Genomic DNA, 26,008 nt, shown 5'->3' with positions numbered 1-26,008 from the left:
CCCCAATATATCCATTCTCCTGAAGCTAGAGAATCTGGTTTATAACCCCTAGTCCAAATTTTGGATAAGCCTCTTTTCACCAGATCAGATATACTATTCTCTTTTGCCTTCTAGAGAAAGAAACCTGATACAATGAAGTTAAGTCCACTATGGAAGCAAAGGTAGCCCCTTTAAGACCTGATGTATGGAATGATCAGGAACGCTTGATTCTGACTACTGTGACATCAGGAATCAAAGGTCAGAGGGACTGGCTATAGACACAAGTGAAGTTTTCTTGTCAAGCTTCACTGAAATCAAACTTTCAAGAATCATGGTCTTCATTTTTTGTTTTGTTGTGATTTTTTGTTTTATTTTAAAGAAAATCGCAAAAACAAAGCAGAAAAGGAATGGTCGAAGACCAAAGAAAGATATTTAAACAACGGAGGAGACATATTGGGTCAGTCTCATTCTTCTTGTTTGTATCAGAGAGTTTTTCTAGATACCTAATCTTTATCTCATCTCTGACATTATTACCAATCCAAGATTCCTCACTCCACCCCCCAGACGTGGTTGTTAACATGACCTGAAAGTTAGGAATGAGTCATGATGTATATTTCACATATTACTTACTTACTCACTTACTTAATTTTTAATTTTTTTAATGTTTATTTATTTTCGAGAGAGAGGGAGACAGAGCCCGAGCAAGGGAGGGAAAGAGAGAAAGGGAGACATGGAATTTGAAGCAGGCTCCAGGCTCTGAGCTGTCAGCACAGAGCCTGATGCAGGGCTCAAACCCAAAAACCATGAGATCATGACCTGAGCCAAAGTTAGATGCTTAACCAACTGAGCCACTCAGGCAACCCACTTAATTTTTTTTTTTAAATCAGAAAGTGCACTGTTTTATAGTCTGCATCAGATTTCCCCGTGTCAAAATATCTCTACCAAAGTAGCAATGTAAAACAAAATCAATATCCTTGATTTCAATATGGCTCCATCAAAATCATCATGTCAGCAATGTTATGTACCCAACATAACCAGTGTGGTTATAAGAATAGGCTTTGTGTAGATCCAGTATGAATCCAGTTATATGCCTCATATCTGTGTTAAAATGCTGATTTCTTGTTTCAATGCCCATATTATTACAACTTACTCTTTCTAATGCAATTACTCAAAGTGCAGTCTTTAAGTACCAAGCATTTATCAATCGATTTGTATGTATTACCTTCTCTCCAAAGCTCTCTGCAGTATGCCGTGCCTGTTTGATATTGAAGCTCTCTATATTCAGAGAGCTGAAAAGTATTCTTTTTCTGCATTACTTTTGTCCACTGTGTTTTCTCTGGGTATGTTTTCGACACTATGACAATGGGAAGGGGAATTCACATATAATCCTTTTGGCTAGAAAGGTCAGTTAGTGCTTAGAGTGGCAGCTGAAATGAATCTTCTATTTGCATTTCCCCTTCAGCAAACCATTCTCCATCATAGATAAAAAGATGGTAGATAGATGTTGATAGATGATAGATGGATAGATAGATAGATACATAGATAGACGATATAGATAGATAGATGATAGATAGATAGATAGATAGATAGATATGAGAGACAGACTTGCTAAGTTATCGCTATAAGTAAGCATTTGCCTGTTAGCAATAACTTTGTTTATTGGTCATTTTTAATAATGAAGCCTGGAGATATATTGGCATTTAAATATTTAGCATGTAGAATCATTGTGGGCTATTGTGTTTCAAATTTCCTTAAAATCATGGCTAAATTTTTCCTCACTCCCTTAAAAAAATCTATGTGCAGATTCCCTGGAGCTCATCCTGTCAGAGTATCCTTCCTAGAAGTCCTGTATCTCCACCGCCAAAGTTCTCTGGAGGAAATTACAAGTAAGTTCTCTTAAAGAGAAAGTTAAAACATGTAAATACTGAAGAAGAAAGCCCAATCTTATTTGGAAATAATTTTAGTAGGGAGTTTTATGTATTTATTTTTCAGTAGGAGGTGGGGGTGCAGAGAGGAAGAGGCACTGTCAGAGATAACAATGTTTCTAACCAGAAGTATCTGTCGCTGTATTTATACCAGACTAGAAGATAACTCTTTGACACATTTCCTGAGGAAAAAGGCAGTATTGACCAAATTAATCTGCAAGATTTTTAAAATTGTACTTCCTTCATTTATCTAAATATCATAGTAATTTCTCAAACATTCTGAGGAAGAACAGGAAATATTCCCTAACAAAACCCCTAGTTTTAGTGAGAAATTGAATAAAAGGAGAATGATTTTCTTTGTTTTATGAGGATGCCATTATTTTACTATATGTGTTATATCAATCAAAGGTGACTTCTGGATTATTTCATTTATTTGTTTCCTGTAGAGTATAGTAATAACAATCTATTTTATTATAATACTTAACACTATGTATTTTATTTTTTAAAGCACCCTGAAATATTTCATATTTATTTTTTTTTCATTTAAAATAGCTTTATGATTCATGAACACAAAGAGGACAATCCTTTCATCTATCTGTCTTATAAATGGGATGGCTCTCTGGGAACAGCTAAACTTGAAGGAAATTATGGGAGCAACTATTCTTCAACCACATACTTGAAGCCACTCTTCGTATGTATCATACATTTCAATCTCTATATGTGGTTATCATCATCATAATTCAAGTAAAAATAACACAATGAATACTAAGACTTTGCTATAGCAAAATGATATGACAATATCAGTTGAGATAAAGATGGAAAGATTAGCTTATAAGACTTGCTATCACAACTATTTCATTTGTAAAATGAGATTAGGAAATATGAGTCAAAGATATAGTATATTTAATACTCCATACACATGAATATACTTTATGTATATAAAATATTATGTAAAATATTATATAAAGTATACATGAATCATTAGAAATATGAGTCAAAAGTATAGTATATGTAATACTTCAAATGTATTAATATACTATATATACCTTAGTGAAATTTGCAATTTTTAGAAAGGAGATTTGATATCACAGGAAGACTAGTTAAATGCCATGAGATCAATTCAGAGGTCAGAACAGCCTTATGTTATTATAATATTAACTTTCATAATTTACCTGCTATTTTGTGTTGCAAATAACACATTAAATAGTACATTGTTCAAGCTAATGCTGAACACCAGCTAATTGCTTATCTTTAGTTACAAGACGTATTAATAATGAACATAAAGTGCAAACTGCGTTTCTCTGTACAAGTAGAAACAGCAATCAAAATAATAGTGAAATGGATTATCATCTGAAAGTTATTTTTATGGATTTTCTTGAAATGTAATAAATTATAGAAAAATGGGACTAAAAATTCATCAAAAATGAATACCTGGTTTTGTTGACATATTGAAGTGTTTTTTTGAGGAGGCAGTTTTAGTTAAGTTGACCACATGACAAAATAACCTTCCCCAAAAAACTCACTGTGGGGAGTGACAACACCAAGATGGCAACATAGGTCTTTCCTGACTTCACTTCCTCTCACAAGAAGAACAACTAATGACTATTTATGAACAAGACACCATTGAAAGAATCCTAGAACATGGGGCTGAGGTTGAAACACCCGCCAGCACTACAGAGACCAAGACAGACTTCATTAGAAGGGTAAAAGAAGCAGCTACACAGTGACCACATCGTCCCTCCCCTAGGCCAGCATACCACCACTGGGAGACATCTCTCCTGAGTCTCCAGTTCCTCCAGTGGGAAAAAAGATCCTAAGGGGACAACTAGTCCCCCCAGCACTGTGGGAGTCCCTAATGTGGTGTCATCCCATGAGGGCTACAGTGGAATCTGCAGGGCTCAACCACTGGCAATCTGTGACAGAGAAGGTAGGGGGCTTGCAACAACCAATTTACATATCTTGGAAAACTGAGTTCATATCTGCAGTGTCCAAGTAGTAATTCCAACCAGCAGTTCTGCTCATCTGAAGAAGTTGGCAGTACACTTTGGCTAGAGAAGTTTTAGGATGCAGAATTGCCTGATTTGGGTCCTCAATTGAGTTTTTCAGGCCTTAGTGTCTGCTCTGTCCATTCCCAGGAAAACCCCCCATGGGAGGAGTGTCTCTGGGCCCCATCTGACCATAGGGGCTGGCAAGAGCACATGGAAGCTGTGTAGTCAAGCAATGCTCTTGCTGAGAAGCACGTGATGGTGATTGCTCCCAAAGGAAAGCCAGTAGCAGGCATGGAGGATTATTCTGCTATGCCCAGGCAGGAGGGTTAATTTATAGCCAAGGCTGAAAGTAGCTCCCAGTCCCTCTGAACTGGAAAGCCTGTTTGTGAAAAGTGTAAGGGGCCTGGAAGGGCCCTTTCTTATTCTGCCCAAACGAGGAAACTGAGACACAGCTCCATCCACTGTGGAGAGTGTCTCCCAACCCCGTCTGAACAAAATGACTGGAAGTAAGATCTGGTTACACAGGTAACTCAGTAATGCTCTAGCTGAGAGATAGGCAGGCAGAGCCAACAGACTGCAGAGTAAAGCCAGTGGCTCTCTGTGGCCAGGTAACTTGGAGTATGGGTTGGCTTGAGTTAAGACAACAAAGAGCTTTATCACCTTGAGAGCTGCTTCTTCTGCTGCACCTAGTAAAGAAAACTAATTCATAGCCTCACTTATTGCTGAATATAGTTTTCAGCCTGCCTGACAATGGAACCTAACCAGAACACATGGGAAGCTGTGTAGCTCATCCAACAGTCTTGCTCACAGTGGCACTTGAACAAAGCATGGCCTGTGGCTTTCCCCAACTGCAGAGCAAAACTAGTGGCCTCACCTGACAAGGGAATTCAGTCACACTCTTGCATGATTGGGGTCCCCAAACAATGAGCCCAGACCCTGCATCCCAACCTGCTTCCCAACAGGGAAGCTAATTCATAGTCCCGTTTACTACTGAATATAGTACCCAGTTCCAGCCATCTAGTAAGCCTGACCAGAGAATCAGAGCAACCCCACAGCCCATACTACAACTTCACTTGAGCAGTGAACCAAGCCAGCAATTCTATACAACTGTTCTCAGCCAGTGGTACACCTCCTTCATTCCTGACCTCAGAGCTTTAACAGCTGCCTCACCTAAAAATAGACCTTAATAGCCATCTCCACCTACCCAAGGACATTACCAGAAGATACCCAGAAATGCAAGCTACACCTAATGGTGAATATCTGCCTCTACCAAAGTAAACTTATAAAGTCTGGAAGAAAACGTCAATTACTCAAATGTACAGATACCAATATAAGGAATCAAAGATAATGAAAAATCAGGTAAATATGACACCACCAGAGGAAACTAATAAGGTTCCAAATAACTCACCCTAAAGAAATAGATATTTATGAACTGTCAAAAAATTCAGAATAATCCTCTTAAAGAAGATTAGCAACTAAAGGAACACACAAAATCTAAACAAAATTAAGTGAACAAGACGTGAACTAAACAAGAAGTTCAACAAATAGAAACCATAAAATAACCCCAGAAATCTTAGAGTTGAAAAATACAATAGCTGAAATGAAGAGTTCAACAGAGAGCTCCAAAAGCAGATTCAACCATGCAGAAGAATGAATCAACGACTTGAGGATAAGACGCTAGAAATCATTTAGTCAGAGGAGCAAAAAAAATTATTTTTAATGAGACAGAGTGAAAAAAGCCTATGAGACTTATGCAACATAATGGAAACATACAATAATCACATTATGGGAATTCCAGAAGAAGAGAAATAGAAAAGAACAGAGAGTATATTCAAAGTAATAATCACTGAAACCTTTCTGAACTTGAGGAAAGAAATGGACATCCAGATACATGAGGCCTAAAAGATCCCAAATAGGTTGAACCCAAATAGAACTACATCAAGACACATTATAATCAAATCATCAAAAGTCAAAGAGAAAAAAAAAAAGAATTTTAAAAGCAGAAAGAGAAAAAAGAAAAGTTACATACAAGAAAAACTCCATAAGACTATGGGTAGATTCCTCAACAGAAACATTTCAGGCAGGAGACAATGGGATGACATATTCAAAATATTGAAAGGAAAAAAAAATGTATCAACCAAGAATATTATACCTGGCAAAGCTGTCTCCAGAAATGAAGGACAGATAAAGACTTGCCCAAACAAACAGAAGGTGAAGGAATTTATTACCACTAGGCCTGCCTAACAAGAAATGCTCAAAGGAGTTCTTTGAGTGGAAATAAAAGATGCTAATTAACATCATGAAAACACAAAAAGTTAGTGTAAAACTCACTCAATGGTAAACATATAGTCAAAGTTAGATTCTGTAATTTGGTAATGGTGGTAAATAATTCACTTACAATTCTAATTTAAAGGTTAAAACAAAGGTAGTAAAAATAACTGTAATGAAAATAATCTATTATTAGTTACATAAAAAATATGTAAAGTGTAACAGCAGTAACCTAAAATTTGAAGAAGAGGAAATGTAAAACTGTAAAGTTTAGGAATTATATTGAAGTTAAGTTGTTATTGGCTTAAAACTAGAGTGTTATAATTTAAGATAGTTTATGTAAGCCTCATAGTAACTGCAAGGGAAAAACCTGCAGTAATTACACAAAATAATGTGATAAAGATGTCAAATTATACCGATACAAAATATATCAAAATATACACAAAAATACAGCAGAATAAGAAGCCAAAAACCGTGAATCTACAAAATACCAGAAAACAATTAACAAAATGACAAAAGTAAGTCCTTACCTATAAAATATACTTTAAACATAAAAGGATTAAATTCTCCAATTCAAACACATAGAGTGGCTGCCTACAAGAGACTCACAGTAGCCTTAAAGACATGCATAGACTTAAAGTGAAAGGATACAAAAATACATTTCAAGCAAATGGTAACACATACACACACACACACACACACATATATATATATATACATATATATACATATATATACATAAAATGTATACACACACACACATATATAGGATAGTCATACTTCTATAAGACAAAATACGCTTTAAAGTAAAAATGGTAAAAAGAGACAAAGAATGTCATTACATAATGATGGAGTCAACCCATCAAGAAGATATAACAATTGCAAATATTTATGTGCCCAACATTAGAACATCTAAATATATAAAGCAAAAGCAAACATAGCTGAAAGGAGAAATAAACAGAAATACAATAATAGTTCAGGACATAATATCCCACTCTCAAAAATAGCACTGCTAGGAATTTACCCAAGGGATACAGGAGTGCTGATGCATAGAGGCACTTGTACCCCAATGTTTATAGCAGCACTTTCAACAATAGCCAAATTATGGAAAGAGCCTAAATGTCCATCAACTGATGAATGGATAAAGAAGTTGTGGTTTATATATACAATGGAATACTACTCGGCAATGAGAATGAATGAAATATAGACTTTTGCAGCAACGTGGATGGAACTGGAGGGAGTTCTGCTAAGTGAAATAAGCCAGGCAGAGTAAGACAGATACCATATGTTTTCACTCTTATGTGGATCCTGAGAAACTTAATAGAAGACCATGGGGGAGGGGAAGGGGGAAAAAGTTACAGAGAGGGAAGGAGCCAAACCATAAGAGACTCTTAAAAACTGAGAATAAACTGAGGGTTGATGGGGGTGGAAGGGAGGGGAAAGTGGGTGATGGGCATTGAGGAGAGCACCTGTTGGGATGAGCAATGCGTGTTGTATGGAAACCAATTTGACAATAAGTTTCATATTAAAAAATAATAAAAGAATAAATAGACTATCCAGACAATCAATAAACAGTGGATTTGAACAAAATTATAGACCAAATGGACCTGACAGATATATACAAAACATTCTATCCAATAACAGCACTGTACACATTGTCTCAATTGCACATGGATCATTTTCTAGGAGACATTATACGTTAGGCCACAAAATAAGTCTTAGCAAATTCAAGACTGAGATCATAACAAATATCTTCCCTGACCACAATCACATAAAACTAGAAATCAATACCAAGAATAAAAATGGAAAATTCACAAACAAATTGAAATTAAACAATACTCTTCTGAACAACCAATGGATCAAAGAAGAAATTAAAGAGAAAATAAGTGAAAAGAAATGTATTGAGACAAATGAAAGTGGAAATCAAACATACTAGAATTTACAATTTGCAGCAAAAGCAAGTCTAAGAGGAATGTTTATCAAAATAAATGTCTAAATTAAAAAAAAAAAAAGCAAGAAATATACCAAATAAAAAAATTAACTGAACACTTTAAGAAACTAGAAAAAGAAGAAAGAACTGAGCCCAAAGTTAGCAGAAGGACAAAATAAAGACTAGAGCAGAAATAAATGAAGTTGAGATCAGAGAAACAATAGAAAAGATTACCCAAACTAAGAATTGGTTCTTTGAAAAGGTAAACAAAATTGACAAACTTTTAGTTAGACTAATCAAGGAAAAAAGAGAGAGGACCCAAATCAATAAAATTACAAATGAAAAAGTCATTACAACTGATACCACAGAAATACAAAGGATTATAAGAAGCTACTATGAATAACTACATGCCAACAAAGTGGACAACCTAGAAGAAATGGAAAAATTTAGGGGTGCCTGGGTGGCTCAGTCGGCTAAGCAACCGACTTCAGCTCAGGTCATGATCTCACGGTTCATGTGTTTTTGGGGCCCACGTTGGGCTCCACGCTTAGGGGTTGGAGCCTGGAGCATGCCTCAGATTCTGTGTCTCCCTCTCTTTCTCTGCCCCTCCCCTGCTCGTGCCCTATCTCTCTCTCTCAAAAATAAACAAACATTTTTAAAAAATTAAAAAACGAAATGGAAAAATTCTTAGAAACATACAACCTACCAACTGAATCAGGAAAAAATTAAAAATCTGAATAAACCAACTACTAGTAAGGAGATTGAATCAGTAAGCAAAAATCTCCCAGTGAATGAAAGCCCAGGATCAGAGGCTTCTCTGGTGAAGTTTACCAAACATTTGAATAAGAATTAACATCAATCCTTCTCAACCTCTTGCAAAAATAAATAGATGAGGGAACACTCTCAAACTCATTTTACAAGGCCAGCCTTATCCTACTTATGCTAATATCCTAATACTTAATATCCAAATCAAAGCCAGAAAAGGACATTACTAGAAATTATAGACCAATATCCTTGATGAATACAGACGCAAGAATTCTCAACAAAATACTAGCAAGGCAAATTAAGCAGCACATTAAGAAGGATCATTCACCATGATCGAGTGGGATTTATCCCTAGGGTGCAAGGATGGTTCAGCACATGCCAATCAATCAATGTGATGCATCACATTAATAGAATGAAGGAAAAGGATGATTATCTCAATAGACAGAAAACATTTGACAAAATTTAACATCAGTTCATGATAAAAACACTTAACAAATTAGACATAGAAGGAATATATATCAACATAATAAGGGACATATGGGATAAGCCCACAGCTAACATCATGCTCAATAGTGGGAAATTAAGAGCTTTTCTTCTAAAATCAGGAACTAGACAAGGGGACTTAATGTCACCATTAAAAAAAATCAAGTCTAAGTTAGCATATAGTGTAATAATGGTTTCAGGAGTAGAATTTAGTGATTCATTACTTCCATACAACACTCAGTGTTCATCCCAACAAGTGCCCTCCTTAATGCCCATCACCCATTTAGCCCATCCCCCCCCACCTTCCTCCAACAACCCTCAGTTTGTCCTCTGTATTTAAGAGACTTATGGGAGCGCTTGGGTGGCTTAGTCGGTTGTCTCTGACTTCAGCTAAGGTCATGATCTCATGGTTCATGGGTTTGAGTCCAGATCAGGCTCTGTTCTGACAGCTCAGAGCCTGGATCCTGCTTTAGATTCTGTCTCCCTCTCTCTCTCTGCCCCTCTGTCTCTCTCTCAAAAATAAAATAAACGGGAGCCTGGGTGGCTCAGTCGGTTAAGTGGCCGACTTCGGCTCAGGTCATGATCTCGCGGTCCATGAGTTCGAGCCCCACGTCGGGCTATGTGCTGACAGCTCAGAGCCTGGAGCCTGTTTCGGATTCTGTGTCTCCCTCTCTCTGACCCTCCCCCATTCATGCTCTGTCTCTCTCTGTCTCAAAAATAAATAAACGTTAAAAAACAAATCCTTCAGCTTTAAAAAAAATAAAATAAACATTAAAAAATTTTTAAAAAAGAGTCTCATGGCTTGTCTCCCTCTCTGTTTTTATCTTATTTTTCCTTTCTTTCCCCTATGTTCATCTCTTTTGTTTCTTAAATTCCATATATGAGTGAAATCACATGATATTTATCTTTCTCTGCTTGACTTGTCTTACTTAGAATAATACATTCTATTCCCATCCACGTTGTTGCAAATGGCAAGATTTCATTCTTTTTGATTGCCAAGTAGAATTCGTCACATCTTCTTCATCCATTCATCAGTCAATGGACATTTTGGCTCTTTCCATAATTTGGCTATAGTTGCTAGTGCTGCTATAAACAATGGGGTGCATGTGTCCCTTCAAATCTATATTTTTGTATTCTTTGGATAAATACCTAGTAGTAGTGCAATTGCTGGGTCATAGGATAGCTCTGTTTTAATTTTTTTGCAGAATCTTTATACTGTTCTCCAGAGTGGCTGCACCAGCTTGTATTCCCACCAACAGTGAAAAAGGGTTCCCCTTTCTCTGCATCCTCACCAACATCTGCTTTGATTTTCTTTTTCAACATTACTTTGGCTATTCGGGGTCTTTTCTGATTTCCTATAAATTTCAGATTTGTTTGTTCTATCTCTATGAAGAATGCTGGTGTTATTTTGATAGGGATTGCATTGAATATGTAGATTGCTCTGCGTAGTGTCGACATTTTAACCATATTCTTCTGATCCATGAGCATAGAATGTTTTTCCATTTCTTTGTGACTTCTTCAATTTCTTTCATAAGCTTTCTATAGTTTTCTGCATACAGATATTTTACCTCTTTGGTTAGGTTTATTCCTAGGTATTTTTTTGGTTTTCTGTGAAATTGTAAACGGGATTGATTCCTCGATTTTTCTTTCTGCTGCTTCATTATTGGTGTATAGAAATGGAAATGATTTCTGTGCATTGATTTTATATCCTGCAACTTTGCTGAATTTCTGTATCAGTTCTAGCAGTTTTTTGGTGGAGTCTTTCAGCTTTTCCATGTAGAGAATCATGCCATCTTCCAAGAGTAAAACTTTGACTTCTTCCTTGCTGATTTAGATGCTTTTTATTTCTTTTTGTTGTCTGATTGCTGAGGCTGGGATTTCCAGTACCATGTTGAACAGACATCCCTGAACTCAGGGAGAAAGCTCTCAGTTTTTCCCCATTGAAGATGATATTGTCTATGGGTCTTTCTTATATGGCATTTATGGTTTTGAGTATGTTCCTTCTATCCCTACTTTCTTGAGGGTTTTTATCAAGAAAGATACTGTATTTTGTCAAATGCTATTTCTGCATCTATTGAGAGGATCATACGGTTCTTATCCTTTATTTATTAATGTGATATATCACTTTGATTTATTTGTGGATATTGAACCACTCCTGCATCCCAGGAATGAACCCCACTTGATTGTGGTGAATACTTCTTTTAATGTATTGTTGGATTCTCACTCTCGCCATTTTTATCCAACATAGTAATGGAAATCTAGCTAGAGCAATCAGAGAAGAAAAAGAAATTAAAACCTCAAAATTGGAAAGGACAATTAAAATTGTTTCTATTTACTGATGAAATTATTTTATATATAGATAATCCTAAAGAATCAACCAAAAAGACTTAGAAATTATCAACGGATTCAGAAAAGTTGCAGGATATAAAATTAATATACAAATATCAATAGCATTTCTATACACTAACAGGAAATTTTCTGAAAAAAAGAGAAAATGATCCCATTTACAATAACATCAAAAACAGTAAAATCCTTAGGAATAAATTTAACCAAGGAGGTGAAAGATCTGTACTCTGAACACCATAAGGGATTAATAAAAGAAATTGGAGAAGACATAAATAAATGGAAAGGTATTCTATGTTCGTGGATTGGGATAATTAATATTGTTAAAATATCTATCCTATCAAAAGCCATCTGTATATTCAATGCATTCCCTACCAAGATTCCGATGGTATTTTTTACGAAAAAAAAAAAAAACTTCCTAAAATTTATATGGAAACACAAAAGACCCCAAATAGCCAAAGAAATCCTGAGAAAGAAGAACAAAGCGGGAGGCATCATACTTCCTGATTTCAAGCTATATTATAAAGCTATAATAAGTAAAACAGTAAGGTACTGGCATAAAAACAAATAGACCAGCAGAAAACAATCAAGAGCACACAAATAAAACCAAGCATATACCATCAGCTAATATTTGACAAGGGAACCAAGAATACTTAATGAAGAAAAGGCAGTATCTTCAATAAATGGTTCTGAAAACATTGGATATTTACATATTAAAAAATGAAGCTTGACCCCTATCTTACACCACTCACAAAAACAAACTTAAAATGGATTAAAGACTTAAATGTAAGAACTGAAGGGGTGCCTGGGTGGCTCAGTTGGTTAAGCATCTGATTCTTGATTTCAGGCTCAGGTCATGATCTCATGGTTTGTGAGATCCAGGCCCCATCAGGCTCTGTGCTGACAGCGTGGAGTCTGCTTGGGATTCTCTCTCTGCCCCTCCCTTGATTCTTTTAAAGTAAGACCTAATCTCTGCCGCTCCCTTGATTCTTTTATATTTATTTTTATTTTTTTAAATTATATAAATATATAAATATATATAAATGTATATTATATAGTCAAATTGGTTTACATACAACACCCAGTGCTCATTCAAGTGCCTTCTTCCATGTACATCAACCATTTTCCCCTCTACCCCACCCCCATCAGCCCTCAGTTTGTTCTCAGTCCTTAAGAGTCTCTTAATCACTGGGCTTGAAACAGGCATAGAAGACAGCAGAGAATCTATTACTGCAGAGACCAAGGAAGTAAAAAATAGTCATGATGAATTAAAAAAAATGCTATAAATGATGTGCAAAATAAAATGGAAGCAGCCACAGTGCAGATTATTTTAAAATAAGACCTAAAACACAAGCAACAAAATCAAAAGTCAACAATTGGGGCTACATCAATCTACAAAGCTTCTGCACAGTAAAAGAAACCATAACCAAAGTGAAAAGACAACTTATGGAATGGGATAAAATATTTTAAACCATATATCTGACAAGAGGTTAACATCTAAAATATATAAAGAACAAATACAACTCAATATAAAAAAAAACAAATAATCCAAAATGAGCACAGAAGCAGAATAGACATTTTTCCAAAGAAGATATACAAATGCCCAACATGTACATGAAAAATGCTCAACATCAGTAGTCATCAAAGAAATGAAAATTAAAACCATAAGGAGATATCATCACATTTCTGTTATAATGGCCATCATTAAAAAGACAAGAAATAACAAATGCTGGTGTGGATGTGGAGAAAATGGAACCCCTGTGCATTGTTGGTGGGATTATAAACTGGTACAGCCAGTACAGAAAACAGTAAGGAAGCTCCTCTAAATAAACAAACAAACAGAGGAGAAATAAGTAAATAAATAAATAAATAAATAAAGGAGCTATGAGATGATCTAGCAATTTCACTTCTGGGAATATATTCAAAGGAAATGAAAACACTAACTCAAAAAGATATCTGCATTACCATGTTCACAGCAGCATTATTTGCGGTAGCCAAGACATGGAAACAACATAAGGGTCCATCCATAGATGAATGGATAAAGAAGCTGTGGTATGGGGCGCCTGGGTGGCTCAATTGGTTAAGCGCCCAACTGTGGCTCTGGTCATGATCTCACGGTTCGTGGGTTCGAGCCCTGCATCAGGCTCTGTGCTGACAGCTCAGAGCCTGGAACCTGTTTCAGATTCTGTGTCTCCCTCTCTCTCTATCCCTCCCCCACTCACGCTCTGTCTCCCTCTGTCTCAAAAATAAATGAACATTAAAAAAAAAAAAAAGAAGTTGTGGTATATGTATCCAAAAGGAATATTCAGCCATTAAAAAACTGAGGAAATCCTATCATTTGCAACAACATGGATGGACCTTTCAGGCATTGTGCTAAGTGAAATAAGTGAGACAGGGAAAAAAAATATTGTATGATCTCATTTATATGTGGAATCTAATAGAGGTTGGGGTGAGGGGAGGAGGAACAGGAGGAAGGTGGTCAAAACGTACAAACTTCCAGTCATAAGATGAATGAGTACTAGGTGTGTTAATGTAAAACACGATAACTATAGTTAATACTACTGTGTGATATATAGGAAAGTTGTTAATAGAGTAAATCCTAAGAATTCTCACCACAAAGATACTTTTTACCTTTTTATTGTATCTATAAGAGATGATGAATGTTAACGAAACCTGTTGTGGTAATAATTTAACGATATATGTGAATCAAACCATCATGCTGTACACCTTAAATTTATACAGGGATGTAAGTCAATTGTTTCTCAATAAAACTGGGAAAAAATCTGATGAGTGGCATCAGAGAGGTAAATTAAGGAAATGCAAAAATGGAATTTTAAAGATGTTAATTGTGCAAAATAGAGACAAAATGCTGGATGTGTGATAGAATAAAAACTGACTTTTGTAATTTGCTCAGCACATATTACATAGGTGGTACCATCTATGCGGACCAGTGATTCTGGAAGATAGTACTGGGAAGAACCTGGGAACATTTAAACGACATGTGAAATTAGTTAGAAAGAGGAGGAAATAAGAGAGTGGTACTGAACTTATTGTGGGCCATTATATGTGGAAATCCAAGAAGAGAAAGTCTAAGTAATAAGAGAGGAAAGACTGATATTGAGACTATAGAGGGAAAACTGGCTGAGTTTGAATGCAAGTAGCTTCAGAATTAGTTTTGATATGTAGATTAGTTTTGTTGCTGCAAATTACCACAGACTTATCAGCTTAAAACAGCATACATTCATTATGTCACAGTTTATGTGGGTCCAGAGTCTGGATATGACTTATCTGAGCACTCTGCTTAGGGTCTTACACAAGGCTGCGATTAAAGCATTAGGTGGGCTTAATTCTCATTTGGAGTTTGGGTTGTCTTGCAAGTTCACATGGTTGTTGGCAGAATCCAGTTCCTTGCAGGTGTAGAATTTAGGTAGTCTCCTTTCACCCCATTTCTTTCCTTGCTGTCTGTCAGCTAGGGAGTTGCTATTAGTTCCTAGATATCATTTACAGTTGCCATGTGGACCTCTGACAGACCATCTCACAACATTGTAGTTTTCATCAAGGCTAGTGGAAGAATCTCTAGGTCCATTGTTCCATGAGGGTGAGAGGCTGAGACACTGATCCTTGTCTCACGGTGTCGAAGAATGAATCTCCCGGACAACAGAGAGTGAGCAAAACGATAGAGCTTATTGAGGGAAAGCATAAAGCTCTCAAGACTGAGAGGAGTTCCTACTGGGTTGCCATGGAGGAGTTTTGTCCCTGAATGGGACCTCATTAGAAACTTTGTGAGACTCCACTCATGGCACCTATCCCAGGAAGGTCTGGAATAAATTTATCGTTTTTTTTTTCCCAAAACTCCCCACCACTTCTTCCGCTTCCCACTTGAAGCTACAGCTTTCCTCCTCCTCCCAGAGGGTCCCTTATGTCTCTGGGCCTAATGTTAACCCTTTCCCTACTCACCATTATGCTAGGACAGAGTCTTATACAACAAAACCTATTCAAGGAAGTAACGATCCCATTTATATCCCCTCACATTTCCTCCACATTTTTTTGGCTAGAAGAAAGTCACAGGTTCTGCTCACACTCAAGAGTAGGGGGTAATGCAAGGGACATGACCCATTGGGGGGATCATTCATTAAGGTGTGAACAGATAAATAGCATGTTAGCCATTAAAAGGGACTAAAGTGGTACTAAATGAAATAGCTCAGCTTTTTGCTTCAAGGCAAGGTGAACAGGAAAAAAGCATACATATGGCAACCATTCAAGGTTATAAAATTAGACAAATCTTGGGACAGATAATCTTTTAAAACTTAGTGATGTTAACTGAGTAACATGACATTTTTCATTCATTCAACCAAGTGGTTGTCCATGTTGTGTCAGGCATTGTTGTTGTAGTTAAACAATGATAAAAGTTACTATGCCTGCTCCTTAGATCTATAATATAGTAGGGGAAACAGACATTAAGCAAGTAAACACATATAGAATTACAAATTTCAGACTCCAGGGGGAAGATGGCTGTGTAGTAAACACATATAGAATTACAAATTGCAGACTCCAGGGGGAAGATGGCTGTGTAGTAGCAGTCACCTTGTCCTCTGACTGCTTAGATTCCACCCACATCTGCCTAAATAACCCAGAAAACCACCAGAAGACTAGCAGAATGGACTCTCTGGAGCCAAGCATAGACAAAAGGCCCACGGAAGATGGTAGGAAGAGCAGAGAGGCAGTGCGTGCTACACGGACTGGCAGGAGGGAACTGGGATGGTGGAGAGGCAGCCCGCCTGGCAAGGCAGAGCCCCCGACTCTGATTTGCAAAAGTGGAGGGGTTTTGACTCTGTGAGTTCTGACAGCCAACGGGACTTAACATCTGGAATGTTAAAAGTCAACAGCTCTGCTCTCAGAGAGCGGGGATGGTGAGAGGACGTGGGGAGGGAGAGTTGTTGAGCCCCGGTAGAGAGAGCTCAACCCCGAGGGGAACAAAGGTGTTGGCATGTGCCATCTCGCTCTCCCATCCCATAGCTGAAATTCCAAAGGGAACCAGTACACATCAATGAACTTAACTTGCACGCACAAACACCCTACACCGTGCTCCAGTGGAGCCATCCCTCCAATGGGTCTGCCTCCCTCTTGATGCTTCAGGGTCCCTCCCGCAGGGGACCTCCAATGGCAAATCGAGCTAAGCCTGCCCCTCCCGCCCCTGTGCACCTTGAGAATCCACGCCGGCTAATAGCCAGATCCCATCAAAGCATTACCACAAGACTGGCAGTGTGCAAGTAGACCCGACAGGGGCCACACCACTCCACAGTGAGTCCTGCCCCTGGGAGAGGGGAAGAGAAGGTACACACCAGTCTGACTGTGGCCCCAGCTGTGGGCTGGGGGCAGACATTGGGTCTGACTGTGGCCCCTCCCACAAACACAAATTACTCCGGACTGCACAGGGGAAGTGCCCTGCAGTTGGGAGCTACTGCAGGGACTACCCAAAATGACGAAATTGAAGAACTCTCTTCAAAAGAAACTCTAGGAAATAGCGACAGCTAACAAATTCATCAAAAAATGATTTAAACAATATAACAGAAAAAGAATTTAGAATAATAGTCATAAAATTAATCACTTGCATTGAAAAAAAGTATAGAGGACAGAAAGAATCTATTGCTACAGAGATCAAAGGACTAAGTAATTGTCATGAGGAGCTAAAAACTGCTAAAAAAAAAAAGGTGCAAAATAAAATAAAGGTGGCCATAGCACAGTTTGAAGAGGCAGAGGAGAGACTAGTGAATTCGAAGATAAAATTATGGAAAAAGAGGAAGCTGAGAAAAAGAGAGATAAAAAAATCCAGGCATATGAGGGGAGAATTAGAGAATTAAGTGATGCAATCAAACAGAACAATACCCGTATCATAGGAATTCCAGAAGAAGAAGAAGAGAGAGAAAGGTGCTGAAGGTGTATTTGAAGAAATTATAACTGAGAACTTCCCTGACCTAGGGAAGGCAAAAGGCATTGAAATCCAAGAGGCACAGAGAACTCCCTTCAGATGTAACCTGAATCAATCTTCTGCATGACATATCATAGTGAAACTGGCAAATACAAGGATAAAGAGAAAATTCTGAAAGGAGCTAAGGATAAACAGGCTCTAACTTACAAAGGGAGACCCATAGGAGTAGTGGCAGACCTATCTACTGAAACTTGGCAGGCCAGAAAGGAATGGCAAGAAATCTTCAATGTGATGAAAAGAAAAAACATGTGGCTGAGAATCTTCTATCCAGAAAGTCTGTCATTCAGAATAGAAGGAGAGATAAAGGTTTTCCCAAACAAACAAAAACTGAAGCAATTTAACACCACTAAACCAGCCCTACAAGAGATACTAAGGGTGATTCTGTGAGTGAAATGTTTCAAGGACCAAAAGTATCAGAGACATCACTACAAGCATGAAACGTACAGACATCAGAATGACTAAACACATATCTTTCAATAATGAATGTAAATGGACTGAATGTAAATGGACTAAATGCTCCAAACAAAAGACACAGGATATCACAATGGATAAAAAAAAAATAAGACCCATCTATTTGCTTTCTACAAGAGACTCATTTTAGACCTGAGGACATCTTCAGATTGAAAGTGAGGGGATGGAGAACGCTCTATCATGCTACTGGAGGCAAAAGAAAGCTGGTTGCCATATTTATATCAGAGAAACTAGACTTTAATTTAAAGGCTGTAGCAAGAGATGAAGAAGGGCATTATATAATAATTACAGGGTCTATCCATCAGGAAGAGCTAACAATTATAAATGTCAATGCACCGAAAACGGGAGCCCCCAAATATATAAAACAATTAATCACAAACATAAGCAACCTTATTGATAAGAATGTGGTAATTGCACGGACTTTAATTCCCCACTTACAACAATGGATAGATCATCTAGACACAGGGTCAATAAAGAAACAAGGGCCCTGAATGATACATTGGATCAGAAGGCCTTGACAGACATATTTAGAACTCTGCTTCCCAAAGCAACATAATATACTTTCTTCTCGAGTGCATATGGAACGTTCTCCAAGGTAGATCACATACTGGGTCACAAAACAGCCCTTCATAAGTATACAAGAATTGGGATCCTCCCATGCACACATTCAGACCACAATGCTATGAAACTTGAAATTAACCACAGGAAAAAGTCTGGAAAACCTCCAAAAGCACGGAGGTTAAAGAACACCCTACTAAAGAATGAGTGGGTCAACCAGGCAATTAGAGAAGAAATTAAAAAATATATGGAAACATATGAAAGTGAAAATGAAAATACAACAATGAAAATGCTTTGGGATGCAGCAAAGGCATTCCTGAGAGGAAAATACATTGTAATCCAGGCCTATCTCAAGAAACAAGAAAAATCCCAAATACAAAATCTAACAGCACACCTAAAGGAAAGAGAAGCAGAACAGCAAATGCACCCCAAACCCAGCAGAAGGAGAGTAATAATAAAGATCAGAGCAGAAACAAACAATATAGATTCTAAAAAAAACTGTAAAGCAGATCAATGAAACCAAGAGTTGTTTTTTTGAAAAGATAAACAAAATTCACAAACCTCTAGCCAGGGATCTCAAAAATAAAAGGAACATGACCCAAATAGATAAAATAATGAATGAAAATGGAACTATGACAACCAATCCCTCAGAAATACAAGCAATTATCAAGGAATACTGGTAAAAATTATATGCCAGCAAACTGGACGACCTGGAAGAAATGGACAAATTCCTAAGCACCTACACTCTTCCAAAACTCAAACAGGAAGAAATAGAAAACTTGAACGACCCTTAACCAGCAAAGAAATTGAATCAGTTATCAAATATCTCCCAATGAGTAAGAGTCCAAGACCAGGTGGCTTCCATGGGGAATTCTACCAGACATTTAAAGCAGAGATAGGGGCGCCTGGGTGGCGCAGTCGGTTAAGCGTCCAACTTCAGCCAGGTCACGATCTCGCGGTCCGTGAGTTCGAGCCCCGCATCAGGCTCTGGGCTGATGGCTCGGAGCCTGGAGCCTGTTTCCGATTCTGTGTCTCCCTCTCTCTCTGCCCCTCCCCAGTTCATGCTCTGTCTCTCTCTGTCCCAAAAATAAAATAAAATAAAATAAAAAAAATAAAGCAGAGATAATACCTATCCTTCACAAGCTGTTCCAAAAAATAGAAAGGGAAGGAAAACTTCCAGACTCATTCAATGATGCCAGCATCACTTTTATTCCCAAACCAGACAGAAACCCAGCAAAAGAAGTACAGTCCAATATCCCTGATGAATATGGATGAAAAATTCTCAAGAAGATACTAGTGAATCGAATTCAACAGCATATAAAAAGTATTATTCACCATGATCAAGTGGGATTCATTCCTGGGCTGCAGGGCTGGTTCAATATTCGTAAATCAATCAATGTGACACATCACATTAATAAAAGAAAAGAACCATATGATCCTGTCAATGGATGCAGAAACAGCATTTGACAAAATTCAGCATCCTTTCTTGATGAAAACACTCAAGATATTCGGGATAGAATGAACATACTTAAACATTATAAAAGTCATTTATGAAAAGCCCACAGCTAATATCATCCACAGTGGGTAGAAACTGAGAGCTTTCCCCATGAGATCAGGAAGGTGACAAGGATGTCCACTCTCACCACCATTGTTTAACATAGTATTGGAAGTCCTAGTATCAGCAGTCAGACAACAAAAGGAAATCAAAGACACCGAAATTGGCAAAGATGAAGTCAAACTTTCACTTTTTGCAGACGACATCATAATCTAAATGGAAAACCTGGAAAACTCCACCAAAGTCTGCTAGCACTGATACATGAATTCAGCAAAGTCACAGGGCACTAAATTAATGTACAGAAATAGGTTGCATTTTTAGACACCAACAATGAAGCAACAGAAAAGAAATAAAGACACTGATCCCATTCACAATTGCAGCAAGAAACATAAAATACCTAGGAATAACCCTAACCAAAGATGTAAAACATCTATATGCTGAAAACTATAGAAAGCTTATGAAGGAAATTGAAGAAGATGAAAAGAAATGGAAAAACATTCCGTGCTCATGGATTGGAAGAATAAATATTGTTAAAATGTCAATACTACCCAAAGCTATCTACACATTCAATGCAATCCCAATCAAAATGGCACCAGCATTCTTCTCAAAGCTAGAACAAGCAATCCTGAAATTTGTATGGAATCACAAAAGACCCCAAATAACCAACATAATATTGAAGAAGAAGACCAAAGCAAGAGGTATCAATCCCAGACTTTAGCCTCTACTACAAAGCTTTAATCATCAAGACAGTATGGTATTGGCACAAAAACAGACACATAGACCAATGGAATAGAATAGACACTCCAGAATTGGACCCACAAAAGTATGGCCAACTCATCTTTGACAACGCAGGAAAGAATATCCAATGGAAAAAAAGACAGTCTCTTTAACAAATGTTGCTGGGAGAACTGGACAGCAACATGCCGAAGAATGAAACTAGAACACTTTCTTACACCATCCACAAAAATAAACTCAAAATGGATGAAGCACCTGAATGTGAGACAGGAAACCATCAAAACCCTAGAGGAGAAAGCAGGAAAAAACCTCTCTGACCTCAGCCACAGCAATTTCTTACTTGACACATCTCCAAAGACAAGGGAAGCAAAAGCAAAAATGAACTATTGGGACCTCATGAAGATAAAAAGCCCTGCACTGAAAATGAAATAGTCAACAAAACTAAAAGGGAACTGATGGAATGGGAAAAGATACTTGCAATTGACATATTGGACAAAGGCAAGAACTCACCAAACTCCACACCCGAAAAACAAACAATCCAGTGAAGAAATGGGCAGAAGACATGAATAGACACTTCTCTAAAAAAGACATCCAGATGGCCAACAGGCACATGAAAAAATGCTGACCGTCACTCCTCATCAGGGAAATACAAATCAAAACCAAACTCAGATACCACTTCATGCCAGTCAGAGTGGCAGAAATGAACAAATCAGGAGACTATAGATGCTGGAGAGGGTGTGGAGAAATGGGAACCCTCTTGCACTGTTGGTGGGAATACAAACTGGTGCAGCCGCTCTGGGAACATTGTGGAGGTTCCTCAAAAAATTAAAAATAGATCTACCCTATGACCCAGCAATAGCACTGCTAGGAATTTACCTAATGGATACAGGAGTGCTGACGCTTAGGGGCCCTTGTACCCCAATGTTTATAGCAGCACTTTCACCAATAGCCAAATTATGGAAAGAGCCTAACTGTCCATCAACTGAAGAATGGATAAAGAAATTGTGGTTTATATATACAATGGAATACTACATGGCAATGAGAAAGAATGAAATATGGCCTTTTGTAGCCACGTGGAAGGAACTGAAGAGTGTTCTGCTAAGTGAAATAAGTCATACAGAGAAAGACAGATACCGTATGTTTTCACTCTTATGTGGATCCTGAAAATCTTAGCAGAAGACCATCGGGGAGGAGAGGGGAAAAAAAGTTAGAGAGGGTGGGAGCCAAACCATAAGACACTCTTAAAAACTGCAAACAAACTGAGGGTTGATGGGGGATGAGAGGGCGGGGATGGTGGTTGATGGGCATTGAGGAGGGCACCTGTTGGGATGAGCACTGCGTGTTGTATGGAAACCAATTTGACAATAAATTTCATATTAAAAAAAGAATTACAAATTGCAATAATCACTATGAAGGAATAGCTCAGAGAATAGTGACAGAAAATAATTGAGCTGGTGCAATCACCTTCAGTGCAGTGTGTATTATCAACATTACTCTTAAGTATAGCCAATAAAAGAAAATCAATAAAATACAAGAGGTGAACAAGAGACTTAAAAGGGGAAAAATGGGCCAAAGCTCCTTTTCATGGCTTCTTCAGTAAAATAATAGTAGCAATAATTTCTGAGAAGTAGGGGCAGAATTAGAAGTAGAGGAGGCAAGGTTAGAGAAACAGTTGAGGTGAAGTTGATTTTGATAAGGCTAGAAGATAGTGCATCAGACAAGAAAGAATGTGCCCAGAGCTCTTTAGGAAATAGTTGAGGGAAAATTTCATTTGAGTTTCTTTTGACAGCTTGAACTTACTTTTTTCTCAAGAAATCTCTCATTACAGATGTGGTATATATATATACAATGGATTGTTACTCAGCCATAAAAAATAATGAAATCTTGCCATTTGCAATGAGGTGGATGGAGCTAGAGAGTATTATGTTAAGTGAAATACGTTGAAGAAAGACAAATATCATATGATTTCATTTATATGTGGAATTTAAGAAACACAACAAATGAGCATAGGGAGAAAAAAAGAGAGGCAAGACAAGAAACAGACTATTAACTATAGAGAACAAACTGATGGTTATCAGAGGGGAGGTAGATGGGAGGATGTGTTGAATAGGTTACAGGGATTTAGGAGTTCACTTGTGATAAGCACCAGGGTGTTGTAAGGGAGTGTTGAATAACTAGTACACTTGAAACTCATATTACACCATATGTTAACTAACTGGAATTTTAATAAAAATGTTTTAAAAAAGTGGGACACCTGGGTGGCTTAGTCGTTTAAGTGTCCAACTTTGGCTCAGATCATGTGATCTTAAGGTTCACAAGTTTGAGCTCCATTTTGGGCTCTGTGCTGACAGCTCAGAGCCTGGAGCCTGCTTCAGATTCTGTGTCTCCCTCTCTTTCTGCCCCTCCCCATTCACAATCTGTCTCTATCTCTCTCTCAAAAATAATAAATAAACATTAAAGAATCTTTTCAAAAAATTTTTAAAAAGATCTCTCATTGCACTATGATTTAATGGACACTTGAAAAGCAAACTTAACATTCCCTTAAACGATATTATTAAAAGTGTTCTCATTGAGTATACCTGTAATTCCGTTTTTGTCAAACCTAAATGTCTACTGTTAAGACTCTACCTACCCTGATGTGTCTCTTGGCATTTGATACTCACTGCCCTGGTTGTCTGCATACCTCTCTATTACTCCCCAAATTCACTCTGAGACACCTTTAACTCTGTCCAAACTTAAATGGTGGTATTTTTCAGGGTTCCATCTTACTGGTGATTTCAAGTAATTTCAACCCATAAAAGTCTCTCTAGATCTATACCAGTGATTTTAATAGTTTACAAGATATTTGTACATTTTTATTTCTAGCAGGCCTCTTAAAAACCTAAGTCATTATCTCTTCACTCTATCCTGTTCCTCCTCTCCAGTATTCTGTACCTCAGTGAGTGTTGTCATTTTTCCATTTTTTTATAACTGAAGTCTGTGAACACCAGAAGACTCTCTTCACTCCCTTACTGCCCTCCCTAAATCTAATCGTGCACAAAGCCATATGAATTATTTTATCCTAAATCTAGGATGACCAAATCATCACAGTTTGTTTGGGACAGTTTTTGTTTTAAAACTGAAAGTCCTACAGGAACTCCCTCAATCCTGGAAAAACCCATTCCCTTTGCCATTGACTTAATTTAAGTCTTCATCATGTCCCTATTCAATTATTGCTAACTAATTTCCCTAACATTTGTCTCTCCCTTTCAGACTTAACTGTCACACTGCTGTCAAAGTTATCATCCTAAAACTAAATACGATCTTATTGTGATCCAGTTTAAAATATCATACACAATTCTTATTGCCTATAGATTTACTTCAAAATATAAAAGTCCTTAATATTTTAACCTCCCTCATCTCTCCAGCTCTCCAGCTTAATCTCCTGCTAATCCTGGGCTTGTGCCCTATGTATCAGCCATGTCAAATGTATGGTTTTCCAAGTATATGGTTCTCAAGCATTTATGGATCCATGACTGGGAAACTTTCAGTCATCTTAAAATATCTACTTTAAACATCACATTCTTCCTGAAGCCTTTCCCAAATCTCTAAGCAGAGGTAGTGCTCTGTCATCTGCCTTCCCAACAGCAGTTATTGCCTTTATTCTTGTACTAAGGTATAATGTTATAATTATTTATTATAATTACTTAAATATTTTTATGTATTTATTTATCTTTGGACCATTCTTTTAGAAATGAAGAATGTGATCAGTACTGTTTTTCTTTTAAAAAAAATTAAAAATGTTTATTTACTTTTGAGTGAGAGCATGAATGGGGGAGGGGCAGAGAGAGACAGAGACACAGAATCCAAAGCAGGCTCCAGGCTCTGAGCAGTCGGTGCAGAGCCCGACGTGGAGCTTGAACCCACGAACTGTGAGATCATGACCTGAGCCAAAGTCAGATGCTCAATCAACTGAACCTCCCAGGTGCCCCAGTACTATGTTTTTCAAAAAAAACAAAAATAGAGAACTGTAAAAATAAGGACCTTCAGTGTTCATACTTTCTCAAATCTATTTTTAAGTGATATTTCAAAATGCTCATGAACATGTTTTCTCTGGGTCTCTGCAATAGAAAAGTGACTCTGTGAGTGTAGAATTTTAATTGTCAAAAAGTAACATATCAACTACACTGAAATAAAAAAAATTAAGTAACATGTTATGCTGAAAAAATGAAGTTTTAGCATGAACCCCTATCATATAACAATTCTATAGCAGTGACAAAAGTCTGGTTAGTATGACATAAACAATATTGCTATAATAACATGATGTGAAAACACTAATGATGTAATTTAACATTTGTTCAAATAATCATACAATAAGAGAAAAGTGGAATACTTTGTAAAAGCAACAAATTTAATTTTGCAGTTTTACAGTACTAACAGTCATCACTGTGCAAGATCAGAGTGTGAAGTATTATAACTTTTGAAAAGTAGAGATATTTGGTTTTTTATGTAAATTTGTTCCTGTAATGTTTGTTTCTTACTTTAGTAGAGATTCTGGATTGTACAATATTTAAACTTGTCTGGAGCAACTGTATTACAACTACAGTATTTAATGGTTATTTAAAAATAGCCAACAATTCATTTGCTAAAATAAACTATTTTTGTATGTTGTTTTAAATCAGTAAAATTTATAATGGTGATTAAATAGGTTTTTAAAATGACTCAGATATTATATGACCAATTTTCTAATACATAAGTGTATCTAAACAAGAATAGAAATTTTATTAAATGCCATTTAATTACAATTGATACTTTTTAACTTCCTTGCAGAGTTTTTCCACACCAGAGGTCCCAAAGTCAAGCTACATTCAAAAAGATAAACAACAAATTGGATACCCAAGTTCTGAAGAGCCAGAAATCCTTTATAGGGTAGGACATATGCAGATGAAACCCAACTATTAAAAAATCTCCTGCAGAAAAAAATGTTTATATATATTTATACACACATGCATATGATTATTAAAAATCATACTCAGAATA

General features: G+C 37.1%; 1 long non-coding RNA gene across 1 annotated transcript; it reads left to right on the top strand.

Moving 5' to 3' along the window:
- The first annotated feature begins 249 nt into the window (after positions 1-249).
- On the top strand, positions 250-26,008 carry LOC125931807 (uncharacterized). Its single transcript, XR_007460492.1, has 4 exons — positions 250-436; positions 1,783-1,865; positions 2,457-2,595; positions 25,799-26,008. It is a non-coding gene; the product is annotated as an uncharacterized LOC125931807 (long non-coding RNA).

Source organism: Panthera uncia, chromosome X, assembly GCF_023721935.1.
Source record: "Panthera uncia isolate 11264 chromosome X, Puncia_PCG_1.0, whole genome shotgun sequence".
NCBI classification, from domain to species: Eukaryota; Metazoa; Chordata; class Mammalia; order Carnivora; family Felidae; genus Panthera; species Panthera uncia.
The sequence above is the reverse complement of the archived record's forward strand: the minus strand, read 5'-3'. Positions and strand labels throughout refer to the sequence as shown.